Genomic DNA, 15082 nt, shown 5'->3' on the forward strand with positions numbered 1-15082 from the left:
TTTCAGGAAACTTCATGCCGGTCACACGCCCCTGAACGAGCTGCGAGACGAGAGCGGAAACATGCGACGTGGGAAGGAGGACGTGATGAGGGTCGTCAGCGACTTCTACAGCGAACTCTACTCCCACAAGACTACCGACCCCGACGCTGCTGATAAGTTCCTGTCAGGTATCACTAACCATCTTGATCCTGCAGGCACGGCAGCCTTGGACAAACCTCTGATGGTGGGCGAATTGCTCTCTGCCGCTAAATCCTTTAGGACCGGCAGGACCCCGGGCAGTGATGGTCTTCCAGCGGAGCTCTATGTAGCGCTGGGAGACCTCATCTGTCCGGACCTGTTGGACCTGTACGAGGAGATGGTGGTGGAGGGTAGAATGCCTCCATCTTTGAGGGAAGGAATGGTCACGATCCTGTACAAGCGGAAGGGAGAGAGGTGCGACCTGAGGAATTGGCGTCCCATCACTCTGCTCAACGTGGACTACAAGATCCTGGCCAAGACGATGGCGACACGACTTAAGACGGTCATCGGACGGATCATCCACCCGGACCAGACCTGCGGCATCCCTGGACGTCGCATCGCAGACAGCCTCGCTCTCGTGCGGGACACGGTCGAGTACATCAAGGTCCGCCGCGCACACGCGGCCCTGGTCTCCTTGGATCAGGAGAAGGCCTTCGACCGGGTTTCCCACGAGTTCATGGGCCGAGCTCTGCACCGGTTAGGTTTGGGTAACATGTTTTGTTCGTATGTCCGTCTGATGTATTTTGATATCCACAGCTCGGTGTTGGTGAACGGCTGGAAGACTGACCCCTTCCCTGTCCTCTCTGGGGTCAGACAAGGCTGCCCTCTATCACCTCTTCTTTTTGTTTGTGTTATAGAACTCTTCGCAGAGGCTATCCGGCAGAATGGAGAGATCAGAGGGATCACCGCACCGGGTCCGGGACGACACGAGGTCAAGTGCTCGCTCTACATGGACGACGTCACCGTCTTCTGCGCTGATCGTGGTTCAGTCGACGCCCTCGTCCAGACGTGTGAGAGGTTCGGCCGGGCTTCAGGGGCCAAAGTCAACTGCAGGAAGTCGGAAGCCATGCTCTTCGGGGATTGGCAGCCGGCCTCCTCTGCCCCCTTCCCCTTCAACATTCAACCGGATTTCCTCAAGGTGCTGGGAGTCTGGTTCGGGAAGGAAGGAGCGGCCCTCAAGTCCTGGCAAGAACGCTTGGCCAAGGTGAAGCAACGGATCGGACTCTGGAGCCTCAGACACCTCACTTGTGAGGGTAAGGCACTCGTCCTGCGTAATGAGGTCCTGCCCGTCTTGCAGTACACGGCGCAGGCCTGGCCCCCACACGTCACTGTGTGCAGGGCCATTACCAAGACAGTGTTTCACTTTGTCTGGGGATCCAAGATGGACAGAGTCAGGCGGGCCGTCATGTACAAGGAGCCTCGCAAGGGTGGGAAGGGCGTTCCAGATATCCCCACCCTCCTGCGATCCTCTTTTGTGTGTGATTGTGTCCGCCGGACTTTGCAAGTCAAGAATGGCTCCGCGGGCAGGTCCATGTCTCACTTCTTCCTGCTTCCTCTTTGGAGGCGACTCGGCTGGGACAAGTGGGACAGCTCCTTCCCCTACAACTGGACGACGCCATGGTTCTACGGAGACGTCGTTCGATTTGTGGGGGAGCATCAACTGGAGGGACTCAAGCCCGACTTGTGGAAGCCCAAAACTATCCACAAGCTAATCAGAGCCAAGGATGACGTGGAGAACATCACAGGACTTCACCAGGACACGCTGGAGACTGTGTGGACAAATGTGTCGTCTGACAGGCTGACCAACGGGCACAAGAACTTGTCGTGGATGGCGATTCAGGGCGGACTGCCCGTCCGGTCATTCATGCATGCCCGGAACCTGTGCAAGACCCGGTACTGCCCAAGGTGCCCCTTCGTGGAGGAAACATCTTTGCACACTTTTTGGGACTGCGGATTTGCACAGCGCCTATTGACTGCACTTGAGGACGACCTGAGGAACTCTGTCCCCAGGGCGAGCCTATCGCACCATTCTGTGCTTTATGGACTATTCCCTGGGGTTCATACCGTCGGAGCCATCCAGGAGGCTTGGCGCCTTATGAACTGCTTCAAGGATGCCGTTTGGGTCGCCAGGAACCGGCTCATCTTGAGGAGGGAGAGGATGTCCATCCAGGACTGCCGCAGGCTGATCCACAGCCTGCTCAGAGACTATTCCATCATGGACGGTCCGGAGGACGAGGATGAGGACTAAACCCCTCCTCCCCCTCTCCCCTTATGTGTCTTGTCTTTCAATAAAGCTTCGGGCCTGTGATTTTCCCCTCCCCATCCCCTTTTTCCCAATCCCTATCCCTTATCACGGTTCGTCGTACTGTATTGATTGACATGCTTTTTCTTTCAGATTGAGTGTTTTGTGTAGCATAGGGGTGCGATGTGTCTAGTTAGTGCGTCGTATCCTCATGCTATGTAAATATGATGTAGAATTCTGTGTGTACTGGGCTGCGGCACTGTACACTGTCTGTTAACTTATTTTTTGTGCTAATAAAAGATATATTCAATCAAAAAAAAAATCTGTTCTTATCAGTTTAATATCTGATACGTCCCCTATCTGGGGACCATATATTAAATGGATTTTTAGAACAGGGAGATGGAAAAAGAGCTTGCTCTGTCCACTCCACGCATTGACCTGGTATTGCAGTATCTCCAGGACCGGTGCACCCCTTCTTTAATGCAGTTTCTAAAATCAGAAAGAATTGAATTCAATGTTTTTTGTTCATTTTGCTTGTTTGTCGGATTTGGGGATGGACTCTTTGGCTTTGCTTTTCTTCTCCTCATTGGATTTTTCATGTTCAAAGTTGCAGAAGGCAGATTACAAGCTCATTTTGGTTCAACTTCAGCAACTGTGCATTGCATTGCCATGTAATGTGATGCAATGCTATCTTTCTAGCTCTCCCTTTTTACTTCCTTTTGGATAAACAGACATATTAGGCAAGCATTTTGGAGCTTTCACCTAAATAACTACAGGTGGTGAGATAAGCTGCACAATATAATTGACCTTTCAGTATATTGTTGCACACACACCATCTATTTAGCAAATGCCCTTGTTATCAACAGCAGCCTTTTAAACTCACCTGAGCTAACAGGTATGTGCGCTGGTTACTCTGCTGCGCTTAAAATTTCTTTTTTGGTTTGCTACAATGCCTTTTCTGAAACGTTGTCTCCTTCTGCTGGAACACTGACTTCTTTCATTTAATGCCTGCAGACTATAAAAGAGAACCCAACCCAAAAAGTTTGGTTGATTAGTCTGTGGCATTCTGTTAAACTGTTGCTTATGGCGGTCTCTGTGAGCTTCTCAGCGACATTCAGCCAGCCAGGTATCCTGCCTGCAGTAGATGGAATGTGGCAATGGAACGCTGGCTGCGCGTGTCATAATAGGCTCTGAGCCTTTATATACCTGTGCACAGCAGCAGCCACCTTCAGTCTGCTGCTGGACAGCCAGCAGCAGCAGCAGCAGGAGAGGTATGTAATCAGGAGCCCTCCTGCTAAGGGTAGACAGCTGCTCGTTCCACCCCACCCCCCGCCTTAATTGGTTCTCCTCCCTTCCAACGGTGTTGAGGCGGGTGGGAACAGCAGGGGGTGAAGGTGCTGTGTTTAAAGAGGTGGAGTTATGCAGATCTAAAACGCGTGGATTGCAGCAGCAGCAAGCCGAAAAGTGCAGGCATGTAAGGGATCTAGAGGTTGACAACATGTCTTCTTAACGGGAGTCCAGGAGCTCATCTCCACAAATGGACTTTTCAGGATCCTTGGGTGGCTCCGTAGTTTGAAACCAATTCTGGTTATCGCTTCTCGGCCTTTTGGCTAAGATCAAGTGTAGTATCTGTTCTTATCAGTTTAATATCTGATACGTCCCCTATCTGGGGACCATATATTAAATGGATTTTTAGAACAGGGAGATGGAAAAAGAGCTTGCTCTGTCCACTCCACGCATTGACCTGGTATTGCAGTATCTCCAGGACCGGTGCACCCCTTCTTTAATGCAGTTTCTAAAATCAGAAAGAATTGAATTCAATGTTTTTTGTTCATTTTGCTTGTTTGTCGGATTTGGGAATGGACTCTTTGGCTTTGCTTTTCTTCTCCTCATTGGATTTTTCATGTTCAAAGTTGCAGAAGGCAGATTACAAGCTCATTTTGGTTCAACTTCAGCAACTGTGCATTGCATTGCCATGTAATGTGATGCAATGCTATCTTTCTAGCTCTCCCTTTTTACTTCCTTTTGGATAAACAGACATATTATTCAAGCATTTTGGAGCTTTCACCTAAATAACTACAGGTGGTGAGATAAGCTGCACAATATAATTGACCTTTCAGTATATTGTTGCACACACACCATCTATTTAGCAAATGCCCTTGTTATCAACAGCAGCCTTTTAAACTCACCTGAGCTAACAGGTATGTGCGCTGGTTACTCTGCTGCGCTTAAAATTTCTTTTTTGGTTTGCTACAATGCCTTTTCTGAAACGTTGTCTCCTTCTGCTGGAACACTGACTTCTTTCATTTAATGCCTGCAGACTATAAAAGAGAACCCAACCCAAAAAGTTTGGTTGATTAGTCTGTGGCATTCTGTTAAACTGTTGCTTATGGCGGTCTCTGTGAGCTTCTCAGCGACATTCAGCCAGCCAGGTATCCTGCCTGCAGTAGATGGAATGTGGCAATGGAACGCTGGCTGCGCGTGTCATAATAGGCTCTGAGCCTTTATATACCTGTGCACAGCAGCAGCCACCTTCAGTCTGCTGCTGGACAGCCAGCAGCAGCAGCAGCAGGAGAGGTATGTAATCAGGAGCCCTCCTGCTAAGGGTAGACAGCTGCTCGTTCCACCCCACCCCCCGCCTTAATTGGTTCTCCTCCCTTCCAACGGTGTTGAGGCGGGTGGGAACAGCAGGGGGTGAAGGTGCTGTGTTTAAAGAGGTGGAGTTATGCAGATCTAAAACGCGTGGATTGCAGCAGCAGCAAGCCGAAAAGTGCAGGCATGTAAGGGATCTAGAGGTTGACAACATGTCTTCTTAACGGGAGTCCAGGAGCTCATCTCCACAAATGGACTTTTCAGGATCCTTGGGTGGCTCCGTAGTTTGAAACCAATTCTGGTTATCGCTTCTCGGCCTTTTGGCTAAGATCAAGTGTAGTATCTGTTCTTATCAGTTTAATATCTGATACGTCCCCTATCTGGGGACCATATATTAAATGGATTTTTAGAACAGGGAGATGGAAAAAGAGCTTGCTCTGTCCACTCCACGCATTGACCTGGTATTGCAGTATCTCCAGGACCGGTGCACCCCTTCTTTAATGCAGTTTCTAAAATCAGAAAGAATTGAATTCAATGTTTTTTGTTCATTTTGCTTGTTTGTCGGATTTGGGGATGGACTCTTTGGCTTTGCTTTTCTTCTCCTCATTGGATTTTTCATGTTCAAAGTTGCAGAAGCCAGATTACAAGCTCATTTTGGTTCAACTTCAGCAACTGTGCATTGCATTGCCATGTAATGTGATGCAATGCTATCTTTCTAGCTCTCCCTTTTTACTTCCTTTTGGATAAACAGACATATTAGGCAAGCATTTTGGAGCTTTCACCTAAATAACTACAGGTGGTGAGATAAGCTGCACAATATAATTGACCTTTCAGTATATTGTTGCACACACACCATCTATTTAGCAAATGCCCTTGTTATCAACAGCAGCCTTTTAAACTCACCTGAGCTAACAAGTATGTGCGCTGGTTACTCTGCTGCGCTTAAAATTTCTTTTTTGGTTGCTACAATGCCTTTTCTGAAACGTTGTCTCCTTCTGCTGGAACACTGACTTCTTTCATTTAATGCCTGCAGACTATAAAAGAGAACCCAACCCAAAAAGTTTGGTTGATTAGTCTGTGGCATTCTGTTAAACTGTTGCTTATGGCGGTCTCTGTGAGCTTCTCAGCGACATTCAGCCAGCCAGGTATCCTGCCTGCAGTAGATGGAATGTGGCAATGGAACGCTGGCTGCGCGTGTCATAATAGGCTCTGAGCCTTTATATACCTGTGCACAGCAGCAGCCACCTTCAGTCTGCTGCTGGACAGCCAGCAGCAGCAGCAGCAGGAGAGGTATGTAATCAGGAGCCCTCCTGCTAAGGGTAGACAGCTGCTCGTTCCACCCCACCCCACGCCTTAATTGGTTCTCCTCCCTTCCAACGGTGTTGAGGCGGGTGGGAACAGCAGGGGGTGAAGGTGCTGTGTTTAAAGAGGTGGAGTTATGCAGATCTAAAACGCGTGGATTGCAGCAGCAGCAAGCCGAAAAGTGCAGGCATGTAAGGGATCTAGAGGTTGACAACATGTCTTCTTAACGGGAGTCCAGGAGCTCATCTCCACAAATGGACTTTTCAGGATCCTTGGGTGGCTCCGTAGTTTGAAACTAATTCTGGTTATCGCTTCTCGGCCTTTTGGCTAAGATCAAGTGTAGTATCTGTTCTTATCAGTTTAATATCTGATACGTCCCCTATCTGGGGACCATATATTAAATGGATTTTTAGAACAGGGAGATGGAAAAAGAGCTTGCTCTGTCCACTCCACGCATTGACCTGGTATTGCAGTATCTCCAGGACCGGTGCACCCCTTCTTTAATGCAGTTTCTAAAATCAGAAAGAATTGAATTCAATGTTTTTTGTTCATTTTGCTTGTTTGTCGGATTTGGGGATGGACTCTTTGGCTTTGCTTTTCTTCTCCTCATTGGATTTTTCATGTTCAAAGTTGCAGAAGCCAGATTACAAGCTCATTTTGGTTCAACTTCAGCAACTGTGCATTGCATTGCCATGTAATGTGATGCAATGCTATCTTTCTAGCTCTCCCTTTTTACTTCCTTTTGGATAAACAGACATATTAGGCAAGCATTTTGGAGCTTTCACCTAAATAACTACAGGTGGTGAGATAAGCTGCACAATATAATTGACCTTTCAGTATATTGTTGCACACACACCATCTATTTAGCAAATGCCCTTGTTATCAACAGCAGCCTTTTAAACTCACCTGAGCTAACAGGTATGTGCGCTGGTTACTCTGCTGCGCTTAAAATTTCTTTTTTGGTTTGCTACAATGCCTTTTCTGAAACGTTGTCTCCTTCTGCTGGAACACTGACTTCTTTCATTTAATGCCTGCAGACTATAAAAGAGAACCCAACCCAAAAAGTTTGGTTGATTAGTCTGTGGCATTCTGTTAAACTGTTGCTTATGGCGGTCTCTGTGAGCTTCTCAGCGACATTCAGCCAGCCAGGTATCCTGCCTGCAGTAGATGGAATGTGGCAATGGAACGCTGGCTGCGCGTGTCATAATAGGCTCTGAGCCTTTATATACCTGTGCACAGCAGCAGCCACCTTCAGTCTGCTGCTGGACAGCCAGCAGCAGCAGCAGCAGGAGAGGTATGTAATCAGGAGCCCTCCTGCTAAGGGTAGACAGCTGCTCGTTCCACCCCACCCCCCGCCTTAATTGGTTCTCCTCCCTTCCAACGGTGTTGAGGCGGGTGGGAACAGCAGGGGGTGAAGGTGCTGTGTTTAAAGAGGTGGAGTTATGCAGATCTAAAACGCGTGGATTGCAGCAGCAGCAAGCCGAAAAGTGCAGGCATGTAAGGGATCTAGAGGTTGACAACATGTCTTCTTAACGGGAGTCCAGGAGCTCATCTCCACAAATGGACTTTTCAGGATCCTTGGGTGGCTCCGTAGTTTGAAACCAATTCTGGTTATCGCTTCTCGGCCTTTTGGCTAAGATCAAGTGTAGTATCTGTTCTTATCAGTTTAATATCTGATACGTCCCCTATCTGGGGACCATATATTAAATGGATTTTTAGAACAGGGAGATGGAAAAAGAGCTTGCTCTGTCCACTCCACGCATTGACCTGGTATTGCAGTATCTCCAGGACCGGTGCAACCCTTCTTTAATGCAGTTTCTAAAATCAGAAAGAATTGAATTCAATGTTTTTTGTTCATTTTGCTTGTTTGTCGGATTTGGGGATGGACTCTTTGGCTTTGCTTTTCTTCTCCTCATTGGATTTTTCATGTTCAAAGTTGCAGAAGCCAGATTACAAGCTCATTTTGGTTCAACTTCAGCAACTGTGCATTGCATTGCCATGTAATGTGATGCAATGCTATCTTTCTAGCTCTCCCTTTTTACTTCCTTTTGGATAAACAGACATATTAGGCAAGCATTTTGGAGCTTTCACCTAAATAACTACAGGTGGTGAGATAAGCTGCACAATATAATTGACCTTTCAGTATATTGTTGCACACACACCATCTATTTAGCAAATGCCCTTGTTATCAACAGCAGCCTTTTAAACTCACCTGAGCTAACAGGTATGTGCGCTGGTTACTCTGCTGCGCTTAAAATTTCTTTTTTGGTTTGCTACAATGCCTTTTCTGAAACGTTGTCTCCTTCTGCTGGAACACTGACTTCTTTCATTTAATGCCTGCAGACTATAAAAGAGAACCCAACCCAAAAAGTTTGGTTGATTAGTCTGTGGCATTCTGTTAAACTGTTGCTTATGGCGGTCTCTGTGAGCTTCTCAGCGACATTCAGCCAGCCAGGTATCCTGCCTGCAGTAGATGGAATGTGGCAATGGAACGCTGGCTGCGCGTGTCATAATAGGCTCTGAGCCTTTATATACCTGTGCACAGCAGCAGCCACCTTCAGTCTGCTGCTGGACAGCCAGCAGCAGCAGCAGCAGGAGAGGTATGTAATCAGGAGCCCTCCTGCTAAGGGTAGACAGCTGCTCGTTCCACCCCACCCCCCGCCTTAATTGGTTCTCCTCCCTTCCAACGGTGTTGAGGCGGGTGGGAACAGCAGGGGGTGAAGGTGCTGTGTTTAAAGAGGTGGAGTTATGCAGATCTAAAACGCGTGGATTGCAGCAGCAGCAAGCCGAAAAGTGCAGGCATGTAAGGGATCTAGAGGTTGACAACATGTCTTCTTAACGGGAGTCCAGGAGCTCATCTCCACAAATGGACTTTTCAGGATCCTTGGGTGGCTCCGTAGTTTGAAACCAATTCTGGTTATCGCTTCTCGGCCTTTTGGCTAAGATCAAGTGTAGTATCTGTTCTTATCAGTTTAATATCTGATACGTCCCCTATCTGGGGACCATATATTAAATGGATTTTTAGAACAGGGAGATGGAAAAAGAGCTTGCTCTGTCCACTCCACGCATTGACCTGGTATTGCAGTATCTCCAGGACCGGTGCACCCCTTCTTTAATGCAGTTTCTAAAATCAGAAAGAATTGAATTCAATGTTTTTTGTTCATTTTGCTTGTTTGTCGGATTTGGGGATGGACTCTTTGGCTTTGCTTTTCTTCTCCTCATTGGATTTTTCATGTTCAAAGTTGCAGAAGCCAGATTACAAGCTCATTTTGGTTCAACTTCAGCAACTGTGCATTGCATTGCCATGTAATGTGATGCAATGCTATCTTTCTAGCTCTCCCTTTTTACTTCCTTTTGGATAAACAGACATATTAGGCAAGCATTTTGGAGCTTTCACCTAAATAACTACAGGTGGTGAGATAAGCTGCACAATATAATTGACCTTTCAGTATATTGTTGCACACACACCATCTATTTAGCAAATGCCCTTGTTATCAACAGCAGCCTTTTAAACTCACCTGAGCTAACAGGTATGTGCGCTGGTTACTCTGCTGCGCTTAAAATTTCTTTTTTGGTTTGCTACAATGCCTTTTCTGAAACGTTGTCTCCTTCTGCTGGAACACTGACTTCTTTCATTTAATGCCTGCAGACTATAAAAGAGAACCCAACCCAAAAAGTTTGGTTGATTAGTCTGTGGCATTCTGTTAAACTGTTGCTTATGGCGGTCTCTGTGAGCTTCTCAGCGACATTCAGCCAGCCAGGTATCCTGCCTGCAGTAGATGGAATGTGGCAATGGAACGCTGGCTGCGCGTGTCATAATAGGCTCTGAGCCTTTATATACCTGTGCACAGCAGCAGCCACCTTCAGTCTGCTGCTGGACAGCCAGCAGCAGCAGCAGCAGGAGAGGTATGTAATCAGGAGCCCTCCTGCTAAGGGTAGACAGCTGCTCGTTCCACCCCACCCCCCGCCTTAATTGGTTCTCCTCCCTTCCAACGGTGTTGAGGCGGGTGGGAACAGCAGGGGGTGAAGGTGCTGTGTTTAAAGAGGTGGAGTTATGCAGATCTAAAACGCGTGGATTGCAGCAGCAGCAAGCCGAAAAGTGCAGGCATGTAAGGGATCTAGAGGTTGACAACATGTCTTCTTAACGGGAGTCCAGGAGCTCATCTCCACAAATGGACTTTTCAGGATCCTTGGGTGGCTCCGTAGTTTGAAACCAATTCTGGTTATCGCTTCTCGGCCTTTTGGCTCAGATCTGTAATGGGTCTAGTCATTTGGCTGTCTGTGCGTTAACTCTTGGCCCTGTGGCATCGCCATTTTATGGCTTAAGCCACTTGCTGCTATAAGGAGTTGGCCAGTAGACACGACTAGCGATAATGGGACGCATTCGATACGCTGGGCCCGGTGAGGCTCGAGTGAAGTTTGGAATCCAGATTGATGTGGAAGAAGGCAAAGAAGGAATCTTTACCCTCAGCTTCGTGGTGAAGGAGATTTTGTTTGGACTCCTTGAAGTGAAGAAGGAAGAAATCTTGTGCCTCCAGCAATTCAAAAGCAAGTATAATCTTGTATTTACTTCTATGGCTGTTTGCAACAATTTCTATGATTGTTTGAAAAAGAATCTGGACAATCAATATTTGGATGGGCTGACTTTTGTCATCTTGTATTGCTCCAAAGAGGTACCTCTGACTGTTTTCATGTACAACCCACATGTGGACTTGGCTTTGATTTATGCCTTTCTAAATAGGCACTGCTATATTACCAAGGTGGCAGTAAAAGTCATGAATGAGGAGGAACTATGGACCGGTAAATATCGTTTCATGGTCAAGTTCCGGGAAAGTCCTGATGAACCAGGGGGTATACATTATCCTCCATCAAATTTTTCCATTGGGAGTGAGCGGGGTTACCTGTTCTTCCCCAATGCGCCCAGGTTTTGTCGTCATTGTAGGAGGTATGGCCATACTCAGGAAGCATGCGACATCAGACAGATTATTTGCAGGAAGTGCAATGAGGTGGGTCATTCTTCCAATAATTGCAAAAATGAAATAGTCTGTAACCTCTGCGGAGAGAAGGGGCATGCCTTCAGAGACTGTATATTCCATCCTGGTTCATATGCGGGGGCAGCGGGAAGGGGAAGGAGAAGAAATGAATCTCCTGCACCCACAGCTACAACTCCGACTGCTCCAACTCCGACTGCTCCGATATCTACTCTGGCTTTCCTGGATGAGGAGGAGGCTCGGGTTGCTTTTCCAGAACTGGTTCGTGTGAATGTAAGAGGAAATATGGAGCTGGCACCTGAGCCACCGGTGCAGAGGGCCGCGTCTGTGGCTTCAGATGTCAGTGAGTCTGAGACGATAACTGATGATCGTATAGGCATGGAAGTGGCCCCGGTGGAGGATCTGGAGGCTGAAATTCCAGACATGATGGTTACATTGCAGGGGGAAGAGGAGTCTGATCTGACCAGAACACCGCATGTGGCCTGGAGCGATGTCGTTTCTGACCTTGAGGAGGAGGGAGGTCAGGGGGACTTTGACCCCCAGCGGCGGGATTATAGTTCAGATGAAGATGGAGGCGCTTCAGTGAAGAAAAAGAAGAAAACTGAACCATCCTTTTCCCCTTTAAGTGACTGCAGTGTGAGTCCAGCCCGGGTGTACCCTACTGCATCCGATCCCCAAGATGTGTCTTTTTTGGGGGAAGGCACAAACTACGATATCTGCACGTCCAGCGTCCTACCCCCAGAAGGGTTAGGATGATGTACAGGTGGGCATGTTGTCGTGACCTGCCACATCAAATTAATAGATGGGTGCCCAAGTTGCTCTCAGCATCTTGTCGCTAAATGTTCGGCTGATTAAATCTGAGTCGAGAAGAGTGGCAATTTTGGACTACTTGAGCAACTTGGATGCGGACGTATACTGTGTCCAGGAGTGTGGGATCTCCGATCCCTTAAGTGAAAATGCATGGCCTTTAGGTCAAAGTGTGTGGTCTGGTTCTGTATGTAATAAAAATTGTGGGGTAGGTGTTTTGGTGAAGGGTTATAGTGTTAAGATAGAAAGTTACATGGTGGTGGAGGCGGGGAGGTGTGTAATATGTGAGTTAAATTGTAGGGGGTGGAGGGTTAGGGTGGTAAATATGTATGCACCAATAGATAAAGGGGAGAGGCTGGAAATTTTTGAGAAATTATGTTTTTTTTTATCTGGCAAAATGCCAATAATTTTTGTTGGAGATTTCAATTGTGTGACGGAGGGGGATAAGATGGATGTTACAGGTAAAAGACTCAAGAGTCTTGTGGCGGATTTTTCCTTACAGGATGCTGCGGAAGTTTTTTTAGGTAATCCACCTCCTGCGACCTATAAGGCCGACAGGGGAGGCATAGAGTCTAGAATAGACCGTATCTTCTTTTCTTCACAAAATGTTATTTGTAGGAATTTCCAGCAGGAAGATGTTCCCTTCTCTGACCATGTGTGTTTGAGGGCACGTCTAGAAGGTAAGATTTCCTTTGTATATGGTGGTGGCGTGTGGAAACTTAATGTGCGTTTGCTGGAAGATAATAGGATCATGCGTGATTTTAGGCGAATGTATGTTAGGTGGAGGGATAAAAAAAGTGATTTCAGGAATGTGCTTGAGTGGTGGGACTGGATGAAGAGTGAGATTGTTTTTTTCTTTAGAAAAAGGGGCAGGAGGAAAGCAGCAATGAATAGAGCAAAATTTAATGATTTAAGCTCTAGACTGGAGTGGCTGAGGAAGTTAAGGATGATTGGAGTGGATGTGGATGTTTTGATGTGTCAAGTGAAAGAAGAGATTAAGAAATATATTGAGGGTAAAGGGAAAGAAATTATTTACCGTTCTAAGATTGAACATTTGGAGAAAAATGAGAAATGCACAAGGTTTTTTTTCAACAAAGTTTTTGGGAAGAAAGTAGATATGGATGAGGTGGTGAATGGTGATGGGGTGTGTGTGAGTGGGAAGGATGTGATGCAGGAGGTGGTGTTGTTTTATAAGGAGTTGTATGGGGAAAAATGGGTTGATGATAGGATGTTGACTGATGCTTTGGGGTGTTTAGAAGGTTGTTTGGGTGAGGATGAACGTGAAATATTGGATGATGTAATTGTGTTGGATGAAGTTAAAAAAGTGGTGATGTCTGCGAGTAAGAATAAAACACCTGGGAAGGATGGACTGCCCGTGGAGTTATATGTTAAGGAATGGGACACGATGGGAAATGACTTATTGGAGGTGTGCCAGTATATGTTCACGGAGAATATGTTGAGTGAATCTATGAGAGATGGGGTGGTGGTTTTGGTTCATAAGAAAGGTGATAAAAAGGATTTGGGGAATTGGAGGCCAATCACCCTTTTGAATGCAGACTATAAGGTGTTTAGTAAATTGTTGGCTAGCCGGATGCGGGAAGTGATTGGCGGTGTGGTGGATGAAGATCAAGTGTGTGCAGTGCCTGGGAGAAGTATGACTGAAAATTTGGTGTTGTTGCGTGATGTGATTGGGGATTGTATGAGTCGTAAGCAGAAATGTTTGTTGTTTTCGGTTGATTTTGAAAAAGCTTTTGACCGTGTGTCACATAGCTTTATGTTTAAGGTTTTGTCTAAGATGGGTTATTCCAGGAATTTTGTAAACTGTGTTAGGAGTTTGTATTGTAATGTTTCAAGTGAATTTTTGGTGAATGGGTGGTTGAGTGAGAAAGTGAGAATTAAATCAGGAGTGCGTCAGGGGTGCCCTATGTCCCCTTTTTTGTTTATTAGTGTGATTGAAGTGTTGATGTGTATGGTTAGGAAGGATAAGGTTATGAGAGGTGTGATGATTCCTGGGAGTAATGGAAAGGATGTGAGAATTCTAGGTTACATGGATGATGTAGTGATTGTGAGTGGGAATATGGCTGCGATGAGTAGGGCAAGGTTGATATTAAGTTTGTTTTGTAGTGTCTCAGCTTTTAAGGTCAATTGGACTAAGAGTTCCTTTAAATGTTTTGGTGAGAGGAATGTACGGATGGATGGTGTGAGGTGTGAGGATGGTGCAATAAAGGTGCTTGGGATTAAGTTTAATGATGATTTGAAAGGAAATGAGAGTTGGGAAGATTGTGGGGTGAGAGTGGTGCGCAAGTTGAATTTTTGGCGAATGAGAGAATTAACTCTGACTGGGAAAGTTCTGATTATTAAGGCGGTTATTTTGCCTATTTTGTTGTTTGTTGCGAATGTATATCCTGCTGCTTTTAAGAAAATTAGGAAAACTGAGAAATTCATCTTTAATTTTCTTTGGGGAAGTCGCATGGAGAAATTGAAACGGGAATATGTCTATAAGTTATGTGTAAATGGTGGTTTGGATTTTCCAAATATTGATTTCTTTTTAGGGATTAGTTACGTGAAAATGGTGGTGGTGGTTCTAGGGAAAAGTAATAAGTGTGCTTATATGATGAAGTATTCGGCTGGATGGATGCTTTATGGCTTAAAGTGGGTCAAAAGGGATGCTAGAGTGCCTGTTGCTTTTAAGTGTCCTGTATGGTATGGTTGTGTTGAGAAATTTGTAAGGAAGTATGATTTGTTGTCCGTTAACATGAGTGATTTTAGGCAAAAGAAGAAAGTCATTAGGATGGTGCGTGAGCGTGAGGTGGTATGTAATATCAATGGGTTGAGAGGGGAGGAAGTAACCGAGATGTGGAGAAAATTAAGTATAGATGGTGTGACTAACAGACAGAGAGATATCGCTTGGATGATATTGCATGACATTTTGCCTGTTAGAGATGTGCAAAAGAAGAGGGATTTAGTTAAATCTGAGGTATGCCCGAGGGATGGATGTGGTTTGAGAGAGCATGTTAGACATATGGTATGGGATTGTGATTTTGCATATGATGTATGGAAGGGTATAGGGGGACTTTGCAAGGAATTGGTGGGTGTAAAGTATGTTAATTGGAAACTTGCTATGTTTGGG

General features: G+C 46.1%; 6 non-coding genes across 6 annotated transcripts; all 6 read left to right on the forward strand.

Moving 5' to 3' along the window:
* The first annotated feature begins 2538 nt into the window (after nt 1-2538).
* LOC141230296 (U2 spliceosomal RNA) lies at nt 2539-2735 on the forward strand. Its single transcript, XR_012296846.1, has one exon. It is a non-coding gene; the product is annotated as a U2 spliceosomal RNA (small nuclear RNA).
* A 1115-nt stretch (nt 2736-3850) lies between these two features.
* On the forward strand, nt 3851-4041 carry LOC141230757 (U2 spliceosomal RNA). The gene has a single exon (XR_012297207.1). It is a non-coding gene; the product is annotated as a U2 spliceosomal RNA (small nuclear RNA).
* A 1115-nt stretch (nt 4042-5156) lies between these two features.
* LOC141230758 (U2 spliceosomal RNA) lies at nt 5157-5347 on the forward strand. The gene has a single exon (XR_012297208.1). It is a non-coding gene; the product is annotated as a U2 spliceosomal RNA (small nuclear RNA).
* A 1114-nt stretch (nt 5348-6461) lies between these two features.
* Nucleotides 6462-6652, forward strand: LOC141230759 (U2 spliceosomal RNA). Its single transcript, XR_012297210.1, has one exon. It is a non-coding gene; the product is annotated as a U2 spliceosomal RNA (small nuclear RNA).
* Nucleotides 6653-7767: 1115 nt separating this feature from the next.
* On the forward strand, nt 7768-7958 carry LOC141230929 (U2 spliceosomal RNA). The gene has a single exon (XR_012297376.1). It is a non-coding gene; the product is annotated as a U2 spliceosomal RNA (small nuclear RNA).
* Nucleotides 7959-9073: 1115 nt separating this feature from the next.
* On the forward strand, nt 9074-9264 carry LOC141230760 (U2 spliceosomal RNA). Its single transcript, XR_012297211.1, has one exon. It is a non-coding gene; the product is annotated as a U2 spliceosomal RNA (small nuclear RNA).
* Nucleotides 9265-15082: the final 5818 nt, after the last annotated feature.

The sequence above is a fragment of the Phyllobates terribilis genome, unplaced genomic scaffold (assembly GCF_046119375.1).
Source record: "Phyllobates terribilis strain yellow unplaced genomic scaffold, ASM4611937v1 Scaffold_499__1_contigs__length_1316695, whole genome shotgun sequence".
NCBI classification, from domain to species: domain Eukaryota; kingdom Metazoa; phylum Chordata; class Amphibia; order Anura; family Dendrobatidae; genus Phyllobates; species Phyllobates terribilis.